The 15,926-nt window shown below is 44.7% G+C and overlaps 1 protein-coding gene and 1 pseudogene across 1 annotated transcript in view; both read left to right on the top strand.

The window, feature by feature from the left end:
- Window positions 1–15,926, top strand: part of CLMP (CXADR-like membrane protein) — a 122,359-nt gene that overhangs the window by 29,076 nt on the left and 77,357 nt on the right. The window lies entirely within an intron of this gene.
- The window catches only part of LOC105501180, a 28,811-nt pseudogene that overhangs the window by 1,091 nt on the left and 11,794 nt on the right, over window positions 1–15,926 (top strand).

Here is a 15,926-nt window from a genome sequence, read left to right as displayed (position 1 = left end):
GAAGATGCTATGGTGGATATGAGGATCCTTCCATCAGGCTGGTAAAAACGGGAGAAGTTGTCTGTAGTCTGAAGAGGTGTCTGTTGTAGCCTGTCCTGTGCACAATCTAGAATGATACTGTCAAAATCACATCTGTACAGTCCTTTTTCTAGAACTTTGTAGAGATCATGACCCTTCTGTTACGACATCCTTTCTTTCTTGGACATACTTGAATATACTTGATTATGTTATAACATTCTTTGGTTAGTTTCAATTCCAATGATTCTAAGGGTGCTTTTACTAACTTTAGGAGAGTATTACTGTGTTTTAAAAACCTATTAGTGCAAACTTCAAACTCAATTATTCATCTAAATTTTTTGAGCACTTACTTTATTGAGGCTGACACTAGGTTCAGACTGGGAACAGGAAAATGGATAAGCTCATCTCTTCCCATATGAGACAGATGCATAAACAAGGGCAATGCCATATGCCAAAGCGTCATGGCGTTTAAAGTGCTATGCAGATAGCTACTCTCACTTGATTGGTTTTTCATTCATTTAAAAAAAAAAAAAATCAAGCCAGGCACAGTGGCTCACATCTGTAATCCCAGCACTTTGGGAGGCCAAGACGGGTGGATCAACTGAGGTCAGGAATTCGAGACCAGCCTGGCCAACATGACAAAACCCTGTCTCCTACTAAAAATACGAAAACTAGCTAGGCGTGGTGGCACATGCCTGTAATCCCAGCTACTGGGGAGGCTAAGGTGGGAGAATTGCTTGAACCCGGGAGGCGGAAGTTGCAATGAGCTGAGACTGGGCCACTGCACTCCAGCTTGGAGACAGAGCAAGACTTCCTCCCAAAAAATAAAATAAAAATAAAAATAACTAAATCAATGAGCTCCTACTAATTGTGAGGCCCTATTTTAGGTACCAGGAAATCCAAGGGGAGTCTATGAAGGTAAACAGACAGAGAAATAGATAAATTATATGATACAAAGGGTGGTAAATATAACAGACAAGGACAATTTTTGGTAGGCACTTACTATTGATTTTCATAGAAGCAAATTATTTAGTACTTCCCCTGGAACAGAGCAAACACTAATAAATAAATGGTAGACCATGTTGTTGTTAATATCACTATCATTACTATTGTTGGAAAATAAACAGTTGGTCAATTAATTTGGATTTTTTTTATAAAGCAAAATGTGGGCACTATTGTCATTGATCCATTTTACAGAGGGAACCTGTAGACGATGTGATTGTCTCCACTGTACAATGATTTGCAGCAAAGATACAAAATTTAAGCAGAGACACTCTAGCTCCCAACATCTCCCTCTGACTGTGGGCCTCAGAACCATAAGCTGATCATTAGTCTGGTCCTCTCGGCCTCCACACAAATTAATTTTGACTCTACCTCTAAGCCCTATGATCCAATCCTTGAAAGATCTGACATTACCTTAGGACCTTCTCCCTCTCCTACCCCCTACACTTAGTAAGTTGCCAGGCCCTAGTGGCCAGTGATTCTCCCCTTTTACTGAAGGTTCCTGGCGAACTGCAGATTCTGATTCAGTAGGGATCTGGGTGGAGCTCTCGGTTCTACTTTTGTAACAAGCTCCCAGGTGCTGCTGCTGCTGCTGGTCCCCAAACCACATTTTGAGAAGCAAGCCATAGATTACAGCTCCATAGTGTCTCTTTCAACTCTCTCCCTTTCTCTCCTGCCACTGACTTCTCCTCTGGAGTCTAGACCAGGCTTCAGCCTCCTGAGTGGTCTCCCTACCTGTAGCCTGTCTTTCTGCTCCATGCTACATGTGTCTGCTAAATTAATCTTTCTGAAGTATAACTTCCCCAGGTTACTTCCTTGCTGAAACACCTTCAGTCACCCCTCACTGACTAGCAAGCAGGACACAAATTTCTCCAACTGAAGTGAAGACCCTCTCAGATCTAGCCATGGCATTTTCAATGGGAACTCTCAGGATTCCCACTGCTTTATCCTATTCTTTGTCTCCATTGTCTCTTTGCTTAGGGAATTTGTGAACACCCTTCTTTCCTCTGACTCTTCTTCCTGCTTCCAACTGTAGCCCTAATCTCTCCTTCTTTCAGCCCCCAGATCCTCTCCCTTCTTCAAGGTACAGGTACCCACTTTCCCAGCTAGGAATGATCTCTCCTGCCTTGAATCTGCCATGGCTCTTTGCCTAAATATGGTTATTTATGTTAATATTTTTGTTTTTTGGTTTTCTTCTTCTTCTTTTTTTTTTTTTTTTTTGAGACAGGGTCTCACTCTGTCACCCAGGCTGGAGTGCAGTGGTGCGATCTTGACCCACAGGCAGCTTTTGAGCCTACTGAGCTCAAGTGATCCCCCTGTCTCAGCCCCCCAAGTAGCTGGGACTACAGGCACTTGCCACCCATGCCTGGCTTTTTTTTGTATTTGTTTTAGAGACAAGGTTTTGTCATGTTGCCTAGGCTGGTCTCAAACTCCTGAGCTCAAGCGATCCGCCCACCTTGGCATCCCAAAGCGATGGGATTACATGTGTGAGCCACCACACCCAGTCATTTATGTACATTTTATCTTCCCTTGTAGACTATAAGCTTCTTCATCTTGCTCAGTAAACCCCATAGCACCTCTGACGGTGTCTTGCTCTCAGCAAGCCCTCAATTAATTCATCCCAGGTGCCCGAAAGATCTATTTCCCAGTTCCTCTTAATGGGTCTCTGTTCTATTTGCATTATACATGCATTATACATTATACATGTTCCTGTTTTGGATGTGTTTTAACACTATAAACCTCCTCAAGTCCTTTTTGGAAACTGGTGCGCTATAAATCATAAATAATCAGCTGAAGAGTAGACTCTCAGGAAATGTTTGTTAAATGAATAAATGGATGCTTTCTTTAAAGCTGAGTCGCTGTCTGTTCTTCCCACTGTTTCCTGCCTCTGGCCCTTCTTCTCATCTGTCCCTCTGAGAGATCTTCCTGTAGCTCTTTAAAATCCTGCTCAACTCTAAAATGAGCTCTATGTCCTCCAGGAACTTCCCCTTAGACTGAGCTGTTCTGTGGCACTCAGTAGCATTTGGTTTAACATCGTCCACTAAACTGTGAGCTCCTTAACGCTGGGGCCATGTTCTCGGCATCTCTGCATCTTTCCTGTTGCCAGCACAGGGGTTCTCAATCCTGGCTGCACATTAAGGTTCTCTGTGCAGCTTTGCAGGTATTCAGGAGCTCAGAGCCTCACATTGTACATGAGGCCTACTGAATCAAGTGCTTCTCCAATTTGAGAGCCAGTGCGTCGTTAGCACCTGCAGGGCTTATGAAGACACAGATTGCTGGAATCTATCCCCAAGGAGTTTAGGTCCAAGAGTCTGCATGTGTAATACGTGACCAGATGATGGTGATGATCCAAAATCTACTCCTGGGGGACTGCTTTTCTGAGGGGTGATGCCCAGCCATTCTGTATTTATTTTTATTTATTTGTTTCTTTCTTTATTTATATTTTTTGAGACAGAATCTTGCTCTGTTGCCAGGTTGGAATGCTGTGGTGCAATCTTGGTTCACTGCAACCTGTCTCTCCCGGGCTGAAGAAATCCTCCTATCTCAGCCTCCCAAGTAGCTGGGACTGCAGGCACATGCAACTATGCTTGGCTAATTCTTTGTATTTTTTTCTTTTTTTAGAGATGGGGTTTCACCATGCTGCCTAGGCTGGTCTCAAACTCCTAGGCTCAAGTAATCCACCCACCGTGGGCTCCCAAAGTGCTGGGATTACAGGCATGAGCCACCACACACACCTGACCCCATTCTGCATTTAAAGAAGAAAAAAAAAAATCAGTGCTTCTCAACTTGCAGGCTGAGCATGACTGGTTTAGTGCATGGTAAGGGCTTGATAAATATTTAACAGGTTAAATTATTTGCTCCATCTATCTTAGTTCTACCCTCTCAAATAGATTATAAGTAACTTGTGATTAGAAACCAAGTCTTAAAGCACTGATCTTACAAATCTCACTGGGCAGGGCCCAGGGCTAGGCCCAGGGCTGGGTACCTAGTAGGCACCCGGTACACACCTAGTACATACCTTTGGACAAGTAACTGCCTTTCCTGCCCCTTTCCAGTGCTGCTGTCAAAAGAAGGCCAAGGAAATCTAACGCTGCCTGTTTCAGTCAATAAATAGGAAGGCAAGTTTCTTGTCACTTTTTTTTTTTTTTTTTGAGACAAGTTCTTACTCTGTCACCCAGGCTGGAGTGCAGTGGCGTGATCTTGGCTCGCTGCAACCTCCAAGTTCAAGCAATTCTCCTGCTTCAGCCTCCTGAGTAACTAGGATTACAGGTGTGCACCACCACAGCCAGCTAATTTTTGTATTTTTAGTAGAGATGGGGTTTCACCAGGTTAGCCAGGCTGGTCTTGAACTCCTGACCTCAGGTGATCGGCCCGTCTCGGCCTCCCAAGGTGCTGGGATTACAGGCTTGAGCCACCGTGCCCCTTGCCCTTGTCAGTTTCTTTGAAGAATTCATGCCTGAGATGTTTATAGAGGAAGAGGCTTCACAAGAAAGAGAATGGAAGTAGGACCAAGCCATTATGCATCTTAGAAAATAAGTCAATTAGAGATTTGTCTCTAACTTGAGCCAATCCAAATAATTCTGCATAATTCAGCTCCTTTCCCAAATTTCTTGTTGCCTATCTGCTTCACTCTCTGATTTTCCGTTGAAATTAACTGTGTCCATGTGAGCCAGCATTTAGGAAATCATTAAAAAGTGCAGTGGAGACATGCAGCAAAACATGCTTCTAAGCACTGTCCGTCTAAAAATGTCCGTATCTATTTACCTTCTCAGGAAAAAGCTCAGGGTATAACTGGATTATTGAAATAAATTCTTTTTTTTTTTTTTTTGAGACAGGTCTCTGTTGCCCAGGCTGGAATGCAGTGGTGCGATCTCGGCTCACTGCAACCTGTGCCTCCTGGGTTCAAGCGATTCTCCTGCCTCAGCCTTTTGAGACAGGTCTCTGTTGCCCAGGCTGGAATGCAGTGGTGCAATCTTGGCTCACTGCAACCTGTGCCTCCTGGGTTCAAGCGATTCTCCTACCTCAGCCTCCTGAGTAGCTGGGACTACAGGCACGTGACACCATGACCGGCTAATTTTTGTATTTTTTAGTAGAGACAGGGTTTCACCATATTGGCCAGGCTGGTCTCAAACTCCTGACCTCCAGTGATCCTCCTGCCTCAGCCTCCCAAACTGCTGGGATTACAGGCGTGGGCCACCGCACCCAGCTGGGATTATTGAAATAAATTCTTACCGTCAGGGTCTGTTTTGTGGTTCTTCGAACATTTAACAGCTTGTTACAAAAGTAAAATTATCATCATCATCAGGCAGGAGGTCTTAAAAACAAACCAATGTGGTAGACGTAAAAAAAAAAAATTGATATGTTCCTCATTTTTCTTCCTTTTGACTAGAAATCAAAAGTAATTTTTTAAAGCAACAACTATTAATTGACTGAGAGGATTGGCAGAGAATTACGGAAAACACCTACTCATCCCTGCAGACTCAAGGCGCCACAGCCATCCTCCAAAAGCCACCCTTCCTGTGTGCCCCCTGGGCCTCCCGCCACCTCACTGCCTTGTTCGTGTCAGTTGCCCCTCCCTTATTCTGTTAAGTGTGAGATAATTATGCCAAGATCGAAACAGTAAGACTAACATAAATTAAAACTGACGCACCGCACCAATTTTATTAATTCCTTGACTCCAACCAGCAAGTGACAGGTTCTCATGTTCTCATTCAGATGCTGCCCACACTCAGACGCTGCCTGGAGGGTGCCCCAGGCTGCCTGCCCACAGGAGACCTGAGAAGACACACTGTAGCCTCCTCACCCACCGCCTGTTTCTTCCTCCTCCTTCCTGTCACGTGCAGACTTGCCCCATCACCGGGCCAAGTACAGTTCCATCTTCGTGGCCTGCAGGCTCCCACATGGGTTAATTCCATAATCTACTATGAGCACATTCTGGAAGGCTGATATTTACCTTCTCACTGCAAGTAACTGTTAAACCATTTCCGGAAGATACTGGGTTTTTGCTGGGCTTTCCAAACACTGCTTTAAGTATTTTTTAAATAACATATACACATCCAATTTTGAGCACAATGATTTTGTTAATGCTTTGACAGATCTTTGGCTTTTCTCACATTTTCCAAATGTCTTAGAACTAGGCCTGCATAGCAACTACTTCATGAACTGCTTAAGGGAGGTCTGACTTATATTTGACTCCCAAGTGCCTAGCACAATCCCTGGCACATAGAAAGGAGTTCAATGCATTAGACGTAGAATAGCAATGGTCATAGCTAATAGTCACTGAACATTCTCTCTATGCCACACATTGAATGTGATTATCTTATTCAACCTTAGTAACCATTACCTTGTGTGCTGTGCATCACGCGCACTACCCTTTGTAAAGGAAAACAACCTGGGGCTCAGAGGGGTGAAGAAACTTGCTCAAGTGCAACAGCCAGGAAGTGACAAATCAGATTTCGAACCCAGGTCTATCTAGTTCCAAAGTCCCTATGTTTAACCCAGCACAGCATAAGGACAACAGTTGAACTAACCCTGATTTTAGAGACTGTAAATAATCGGATAGTCTCCTGGCTTTGTGGTCTACTGCAAAACTAAAATAATACATCCAACAGCACGACACGTATGGGAAAACAACGAGCAGGACCCTTGTAAAGGGGTAGGCAGTGAGGCCCAGAGAGGAGGGCAGGTCCACCCAGTGCTGCAAAGGCATCAGGCCAGAGCAGCACAGTCCCTGGAGTCCCCAAGACTGATTTCCAGCATTGGAGGAGACTGACACCCAAACCTTCCACCGATCCTGAATTCACCACCACTGTTCCAGCCGTTGAACAGCCTTCTCCAGGAGGGAAGCATTTTATTAAGATTGCAGCATTCTATTATCTAGACGCACTAAGAGTTAGCTGGGTAACTCATTAAAAAGGATTGCTTCCGCTGACTGATGGGATGGCAGACTATAATTGGAAGGGCACTTAGAGGCTGAGAGGCAGTACGTGACTTGCCTAAGATCCCAGTGCAGACCAGTGGTCAATATTAGAGACCCAGCCTAACCGTGCAGTAGGGGTGCTTTGCGTTACACCATCTTCCTGCCCTGACAAAGGCTTGCTGGGTGTCAGAGTTCGAGTGAAGCAGTATAGAGTACTTTTCAGGTAGATTGAGTAATGTATGTGAAAGCCTGGGAGACTGAAATAGGGATTTTGTGCAGAAGAGAACGGGTTGGAAGCAGCAGGAAAAAAATAATGTAATAAAGAAATGGCTGTGGGGAGGGCAATGGGGCGGTACTCGGTTGGTTCCAAAATACCACTTAGAAGAAGAAAATGGCCCCCCACTCTCTCCCCAGTGCTGAAAGGCAGTGAAACCACTCGCAGTTAACATCCAAAGACCAGCGTCCCGGTCTCTGCTCTGTTACGCACATGCTGTGAACCCAGACCGGTAACTCCACTCTGGGCCTTCACTATCTCTTTTTTTTTTTTTTTTGAGACAGAGTTTCACTCTTTTGCCCAGGCTAGAGTGAAGTGGCACGATCTCAGCTCACTGCACCCTCCGCCCCTACCCCGCTGGGGTTCAAGTGATTCTCCTGCCTCAGCCTCCCGAGTAGCTGGATTACAGGCATATGCCACCACGCCTGGGTAATTTTGTATTTTTGGTAGAAATGGGGTTTCCTCCACGTTGGTCAGGCAGGTTTCGAACTCCTGACCTCAAGTGATCCACCCACCTTGGCCTCCCAAAGTGCTGGAATTACTGGCGTGAACCACCGCACCTGGCCCTCATTTCTTCTTTATTCGTGATATAAAGAGGTTGTCCTGGGTGACTTCTAAGATATCCTGGCTCTGCCACTCAAGTATTCTTCTGGACTGGGATGACTGAAGGTTACATCTGATGTCCTAAAACTACTCAGAAGATTCCACCCTGCTGTGGCTACTCTGTGATGGTCACCTCTCCCAGTGCCTGAGTTTTGTTTTGGATTCAGAGCCCGCTGATAAATTGGCCCTAGGCTTTTAACCTCTGGGACTCCTCTGTTTTCCTGGGAGTAAATGTGTCCCTCAGTGTTTCTGTTCCTAATGCTGTTAAATGTTATTTTGGTCACAAGCCTCAGCCACTGAATAGAAATCTTAACCAAAACAATTGCTTAGGGAAGTAAAAGGCAGAGTCCTGGAAACAAAGTGTCCAAGCAGTGATTGATATCCATGGAGGTTTTCCCTGCAGCCATGTGGACTGCTGCTGGGGAAGCTTAGCAACGCTTTCTGGGAAGAAGCAAGCGCGTTGTGGGATTTTTATCTGTGGGATGGAGCAAAGCTGGGCATCTCTCCCTCACATTTCTCCACCATTTTGTATAGCTGAAAGAAGAAAGCATTTCCATACCACAGGTAAAGACTCACAAATGATGCTTCCTTCTTCCAGCTGTACAAAATGGCAATGGGCTTTAATGCCTTGGGACAAAAGACCCTCTCCCTCACTTCTTCCATCAGTTATCTATTACTACAGAAAAAATCCCCCCGACCACCACTTAATGGTGAAAACAACAAACATTTATTATTTCACAGTTTCTACGAATCGGGAATTCAGAAGCAGCTTAGCTAGGTGTTCCTGGCTCAGTATCATGCCCGAGTTTGCAGCCAAGGTTGGCTACAGTCCTCTGAAGACTTGGTTGGGGCTGAAGGATCTGCTTCTGTTTTAGCCTGTATGCTCAGGCTGTCATAAAATGACACAGGCTGGGTGACTTAAATAACAGACATTTATTTTCTGAAAGCTAAAATTCATGATCAAGGTGCCGACAAATTCAGTGTCAGGTGAGGTCTGTCTTCCTGGCTTGTAGATGGTTGCCCTCTTGTTGCATCCTCACACGGCCTTTCCTCGGTGCCTACGTGTGAGGTGAGAGACAGAGAGAGAGCTATCTCTCTGGTGTCTCTTCTCATAAGGACACTAATGTTATTGGATCAGGGCCCCACCCATTTAACCTTAATTACTTCCTTAGTGGCCCCATCTCCAAATATAGCCACGTTGAGGGTTAGAACTTCAACATATGAATTTTCCGGGGGACATAAACACTCATTCTATCATAGTTCCTTATATGGTATATTTACAGGTTTTAATTGTTGGCAGGAAACCTCAGTTCCTCCCCACGTGGGCCTCTCCTTGGGCTGCTTTGTCATTCTCATGCCATGGTACCTGATTTCCCACAGAGAGCAATTCAAGAGAGCAAAGGAGAAGCCATAATATGTTTTATGACTGAGTCTCGGAAGTCACACACTATCATTTCTGCAAAATCCTACTGGTTACAAAGCTCAGTCTTATTCAATATAGGGACTATACAAGGACACGAATACCAGGAGGCAAGAGTCCCTTCACACCATCTTGGAGGCTGGTTATCACATCTCTGGATGAAAAGACATTATGGTATCAGAAAAAGAATGTACGTTTTGAAAACCAGTAGACCTGGAACTAAAGTAAAATTCTAGCTCTACCGTTTGTAAGTTATGCAAAACTAACCCCTCTGAGCCAGTTTCTCTATCATTAAAATAATAATACCTTCCTCACAGGATAGGTGTAAGTACCAAATGAGAGAACGAATTTGCTGTGTTACAGCTAGCAATCATCTGGTAAACACTCTTGCCCTCCCCTGCCTTCCCTAGTCTCTCACCACCTCGCTATTCCCATCTTCGGCACTTGCCTAGGCTTCAACACTTCCCTTGTGCAATGGTAATACAAGTCAAGAATTCTAAAATGCCAGAGTTAGAAAGGTCTTCTGAGGTCGAGCATGGTGGCTCATGCCCATAATCTCAGCACTTTGGGTGGCTGAGGCAGGAGGATCCCTTCAGGCCAGGAGTTTGAGACCACCCTGGTGAACACAGTAAGACCATATCTCTACAAAAAAAAAAATTTAAGTTAGCTGGGTATATGGCGGCACATGTCTGTAGTCCCAGCTACTCAGGAGGCTAAGGCAGGAGGATCACTTGAGCCCAGAAGATCGAGGCTGCAGTGAGCTGAGATCGTGACACTGCACTACAACCTGGGCAACAGAGTGAGACCCTGTCTCAAAAAACAAAGTGATTTCTGTATCATCTATTCTAGTAGTCCCTAACTTTTTAACCACCAGGGCTCTTTCTGTTATTTTCCTCTCAATGAGCCCCGTATTTTGAAATAGTTTTGACCACCAAACAAATTACAGTAACTACATATTTCGTTTCCCATTATATTCATCAAAAGCATGTATAACTGCCCATCAGAACATCTGATCAGTGAGTGAAAATGTGGACCTTCACAGTGAATTATAACCATTTCAGTGAAAAGTAAAGTAGTTATTATTTTAGGGACCCAGAAAAATGAGGGGGATTTATCCAAGGTCATTCAGATTAGTTGCTGATAAAACTAGGGCTCAATCCTGGACCTCTTGATTCCAAATCAGTGATTATTCCCTAATCCTAAGTGGTCACCTTATTTATTTGACATGCCATGCCATATCATGATATCTCTTATGTCGTGATATCTGACATCGGAGATTTAAATCCCTTCTAGCCAAACAGTATAAAACTGCAGAATAAAATATCTACTTTTTCAATGCCCTACTTGCATGGCTAACACAAATGGACAAGACTTTGGCACCCCTAAATGTGGCTCACCAACACCACAGAACAGGCCATTGCCTCGGTGGCCTCCATGCCGAGTTGTCTCCCCAGCCAATGTGCCTATAGGTTCTAAAGCTACTTAGTCAGAGCTATAGGATAGGGGGCAAGTTTTGCGTGTTCAAGTTTTCTGGTCCATACCAGCTTCTCATTGACGAGTAAGAATCCAGTCAGAGTAAGGTGTAAGGAAGTCATCCTTGAGCCTACCTAAATGGAGGAGGGGGTGAGAGAGGGCACGGTCTGGCATTGACGCCATCTTGCCATGGAGAGCAAGAGCTGAGAAGTATGAGGGCTCCATACTCATCCTGGTGTGGGCCATCAACCTCATTTATTGGCTGGAAGGTCACCATTATGATACGTATCCAATTGCAACACCTTCTAGAAAAGGGAACAAAAAAGAACCAAAGGAAGAAAAGCCTAAGAATTAAAAGGGAGGCCAGGAGAGGTGGCTCACACCTGTAATCCTAGCACTTTGGGAGGTTGAGGTGGGTGAATCGCTTGAGCTCAAGAGTTCAAGACCAGCCTGGCCAACATGGTGAAACCCCATCTCTGAAAAAAAAAAGTCAGTAGTCCCAGCTACTAAGAAGGCTGAGGTGGGAGGGTCACATGAATCCAGGAGGTCGAGGCTGGAGTGAACTGAGATCGTGCCACCGCACTCCAGCCTGGGGGACAAAGCGAGACCCTATCTCAGAAAAAATAAAATTAAAATTAAAAAGCATTAAAAGGGAATCCCTCCGTCTGTGCAATGGAAATAATTAGTGCCTATGAACCAGTTGTTTAAAAACCAATACTTCACAAAATTTGTATGGTCTTTATGTGTGCGTCTTTGGGGGAGTCCCTCCCTTTAGTTCATAGTAGAGTTCCTTTTGAATGCTGCAGCCCACCTCAGCTTTATTAAGGGACACAAGGAAAGAGGATTTTGTCTTTTCCATATTTGGGCCAAAATTTTACGTGGGAGAGGTATATCTTTAGGGACAAGTGTGGTCATGGCAATGGGATGAAAACGAGAGAAGCTGGCAAGAGAAAAAAAGAAATTCAGAGAAAAAGATTAGATAAATGTTTTCAATTGAGCCCTCCCTCTTGGAGAGAAAATATCTGAAACTTGTATTTGCTCAAACGCTGGAAGCTGTTCTGTGCCTGGGGGAGAGAAGAGCTCGGTGTTCCAGATGACTGGCAAGCTTGAATGTCAGCCTTGCTGCAACACAGGCCCTGAAACCTTGGAAGCTCCATCAGCGTGGTCCAGAGAGATGCTGTAATGTCAATTACATTTAATGTCACTGCTCTGTACTCGTTCATCCAGATGTGTTCCATGGCAAGAGATGTTGTTTCCTAAAGAAACCTTTAGAAAAAAAGAATAAATGTCCTCAATGAGCTTCCTTTGAGGGCAATTTGTATCCGCCAGTGGCTGAACCACTTTATCCAACATCCTTCTGTCCCTCCAGATATTTCTCACACAACTTCTGTGCTCAAGATCCCTCACCAGGCCCTCCTGAGTGTGTTTGGGACATATATGGTATAAACAGGAAAGGATATAGGGGGCAATGTGGAGGCAAAGGGAAAAAGCGGCAAGGTTCTTGGCAAGTATTTAGCTAAATTGAGCTAAAATTACCTAAATCAAAAGTAACCTGTCCTTGAGGGATGTATTTTTTTCTCTGGGGGTGCCAAAACAAAGTACCACAGACTGGGTGACGGAAACAACAGAAATGTATTTTCTCACAATTCTGGAAGCTGGAAGTCTGAGATTAAGTTATTGGTAGGGTTGGTTTCCTCTAAGGCCTCTCTCCTTGGCTTTTATTGTGTTTATTTATTTATTTATTTATTTTATTTATATATATATTTTTGAGGTGGAGTCTCGCTCTGTCATCCAGGCGGGAGTGCAGTGGCACAATCTCAGCTCACTGCAACCTCCACCTCCTGGGTTCAAGTGATTCTCCTGCCTCAGCCTCCCAGGTAGCTGGGATTACAGGTATGCGCCACCACGCCTGGCTAATTTTTGTATTTTTAGTAGAGACAGGGTTTCACCATGTTGGCCAGGCTGGTCTGGAACTCCTGACCTCAAGTGATCCACCTGCCTCGGCCTCCCAAAGTGCTGGGATTCCAGGTGTGAGCCACCACGCCTGGCCTCTCTCCTTGGCTTTTAATGGCTTTATTCTCCCTGTGTCTTCACATGATCTCCCTGCACCTCTTTATGGCCTAATCTCCTCTTCCTATAAAGGCATATGACCATACTTGTCATATTAAATCAGGGCCCACCCTAATGACCTCATTTTAACTTTTAAAAGACCCTGTCTCCAAAGACATTACCTTCTGAGGCACTAGGAGTTAGGACGTCAACATACAAATGGGACTGGGGGGCACAATCCAGCCCTTAACAAAGGGGATTTCAGTTTAGAGGAGGTAGCAATTCCCACACATGTGGAGGAAACTCATGTAAATCTATAACCAGGCTGTTGTGCTACAGGCCAGGTGTGTGGGACTATGGGGAGGGAACTCAGGAGAAACTGGCAACAGGCAGAGTGGGTGGAAGAAGCCTTTACTGAAGAGGTGGGAATGGAGTTAGCTAGAAAGGGAAGTAGATCTGAGGAAGGTAGAGAGAGGGAGAGCAGGTGGAGGAGAGAGCATTCCAGGTGGGAGGACTAGTATGGAAAATGTTCAGCCAAGACTCTAAGACATGCTCAGAGGACATTGAACAGATCAGTCTTCAAAGGCTGGAGCATTCATTTTATGAAAGCAGAGAAGAGGCCGGGTCCAGTGGCTCATGCCTGTAATCTTAGCACTTTGAGAGACGGAGGTGGGCGGATTGCCTGAAATCAGGAGTTTGAGACCTGCGTGAGCAACATGGTGAAATCCTGTCTCTACTAAAATACAAAAAAATTAGCCAGTCACGGTGGCACACACCTGTAGTCCCAGCTACTCGGGAGGCTAAGGCAGAGGCAGAGATTGCAGTGAGCCAGGATCGTGCCACTGCATTCAGCCTGGGCAACAGGGCAAGACTTGGTCTCCAAAAAAAAAAAAAGTAAAGGGAGAAGAGAAGAGCTTGAGAAAGTGAGAGAGTGAGCTGAAACTATAGGGTGGAGGGCTGGGCTACACACAGACTTCCTTCCATGAACACTTCTTCTTTTTTTTTTTTTTTTTTGAGACAGAGTCTTGCTCTGTTTCTCAGGCTGGAATCTCGACTCACTGCAACCACCGCCTCCCAGGTTCAAGTGATTCTCCTTCCTCACCTCCTGAGTATCTGGGATTATAGGAGCCCACCAACATGCCCAGCTAATTTTTGTATTTTTAGTAGAGACGGGGTTTCACCATGTTGGCCAGTCTGGTCTCTGTCTCCTGACCTCATGATCCACCCCCCTCGGCCTCCCAAAGTGCTGGGATTACAGGCGTGAGCCACCGCGCCCGGTCACCATGAACACTTTTTAGCTGGGCAGAGAACATAACAGTAATAATATATGTGTATAGCTCCTTATAATTATTAAGATTTCTCATAAACGATCTCATTTCCATCACTACCAATACTCAGTGAAATCATGGGGGCATCATTTGAATCATTCTATAATGATTATTATAGGAAATTGAGGGGGAGAGAGTTTAAATTGCTTAACCAGCAGATTTGAGGGCTGCAATCACAACTGTGCTGTAGGCAAATTCATCTGACAGGCTTGCGAAGAATGCTCTGGAGAGGGAAGAGGAAGGAGGCAGGGAGCTATTCAAGATGAGAATAGGAGTGAAGTGATAAAAGCTGGAATTAGGGGAGTGGTACTAGAACTAGGAAAATGCCATAGAGGAAACCAGCCCTACCAACAACTTGGTGTTGGCTTGGATAATAAACATGCTGAAAAAGAACATGCTATGAAATAAGCAAAAAGGCCCTGGGAAGGGTAATGCATTTGGTTCCTATCTTACTTCATATCTCAGCAGGAATTAATTGATCAGATTCTTCCCCGCCTTTGCTAAGTAGGAACAGGAAGCAGGTGCAGCTCTGTTCCCACATGTCTTTCACAGGCATTTAGTATATTACCCTGTAATCACGTATTCATATATTGTCTCCCCCACTAGAGTATGAGTTCCTCCACTGGAAAAGTGGCAGGACTCAAGACTGACCAAACCCAGGCTTTTTACAATTAAATTGGTCAAAGTTAAGCCTGGAATTTATATTCTGGGGCCATTTTGCTCCCCTTGGGAAAAGCTCACCTGAAACGAAGTCAACTCCAAGATAAACAGAACCCAGAGATGGTGGCTGGTATATTTCTGATGACATGACATGTATAAGCACCTGCATTTAGTCATGCCTAAAGCCAGAAATCCCTGGATTTTCAGATATAAAAATGTATTAGTTTCCCAGGGCTGCTGCAAGAAATCACCACAACCTGGCTGGCCTCAAACAACAGAAATATATCCTGTCACAGTTCTGGAGGCCAGAAGTCTGAAATCAAGGTATAGCAGAGTGGTGTTTCCTCCAAAGGCTCTAGGGAAGAATTCTTTCCTGCCTCTTCCTAGATTCTGTAAACACGTTCTTAGCATGGCTCTGTGGGCTCTGCAGATGAATATGTGGCATGTACTTTACAGCCATCTCCTCTGGCGGTAATTTAGACACCCGCTTCCTAAAAATTCAGGGCCTTTGATATTTTGCCCACCCCTCACCACATCCCAGCCCATCTCTCCTTGCTTAAGCCCATTGTTTAACTAAACAGAAAACAGATTCTAATTCCTGTCTTGAAAAGCAACCAGTGAATGCTCTGTAAGGATATAGCCATGACAGGGTAGAAGTAGCATTCAGTGTCCTCTTCTAAAAGAGGCTGATGTTTCTAGAAGAAGATCAGACATTAGGCACACACTAGACCTCAGTCTTTATGGAATATAACAGAGGCAGTAAGTTGGTGAAGAAGTCTTGCTAATATGTATTTCTTAGTAATGACTAGAACCTGGGCCATGCTTGCAGTTGACCAGCTTCCCACTATAAATGTCAGGCAGGTACAGATGAGGCTTCTAGGAAATGAGGGCAGAAGTTTAGGGGGGTTGGCATTCAGACTTGAAGTTCTTCAAGGGAGAATCTGTTCATCTCTTAGAAGGTCTGAAGTCTGGAGGTAAAGATTCCCACTGTCCAAGGAAACAATCTTAGGCATCCAATACCCTTCCCATCTGCTAATCTAAGTCAAGAGATGATCTGTGACTAGTATGAGACAGAAGAAAAATAGAACGGGAACCAACTTATTTTGTGGACATGTAAATTTAGGCTATTCCTATCCATGGGATTAGATTTTCTCCTCATTCTCTTGCCATAGGCAGGTA

The sequence above is a fragment of the Colobus angolensis genome, unplaced genomic scaffold, assembly GCF_000951035.1.
Source record: "Colobus angolensis palliatus isolate OR3802 unplaced genomic scaffold, Cang.pa_1.0 Scaffold7, whole genome shotgun sequence".
Classification (NCBI taxonomy): Eukaryota; Metazoa; Chordata; class Mammalia; order Primates; family Cercopithecidae; genus Colobus; species Colobus angolensis.
This window is presented reverse-complemented; position numbering and strand designations above follow the sequence as displayed.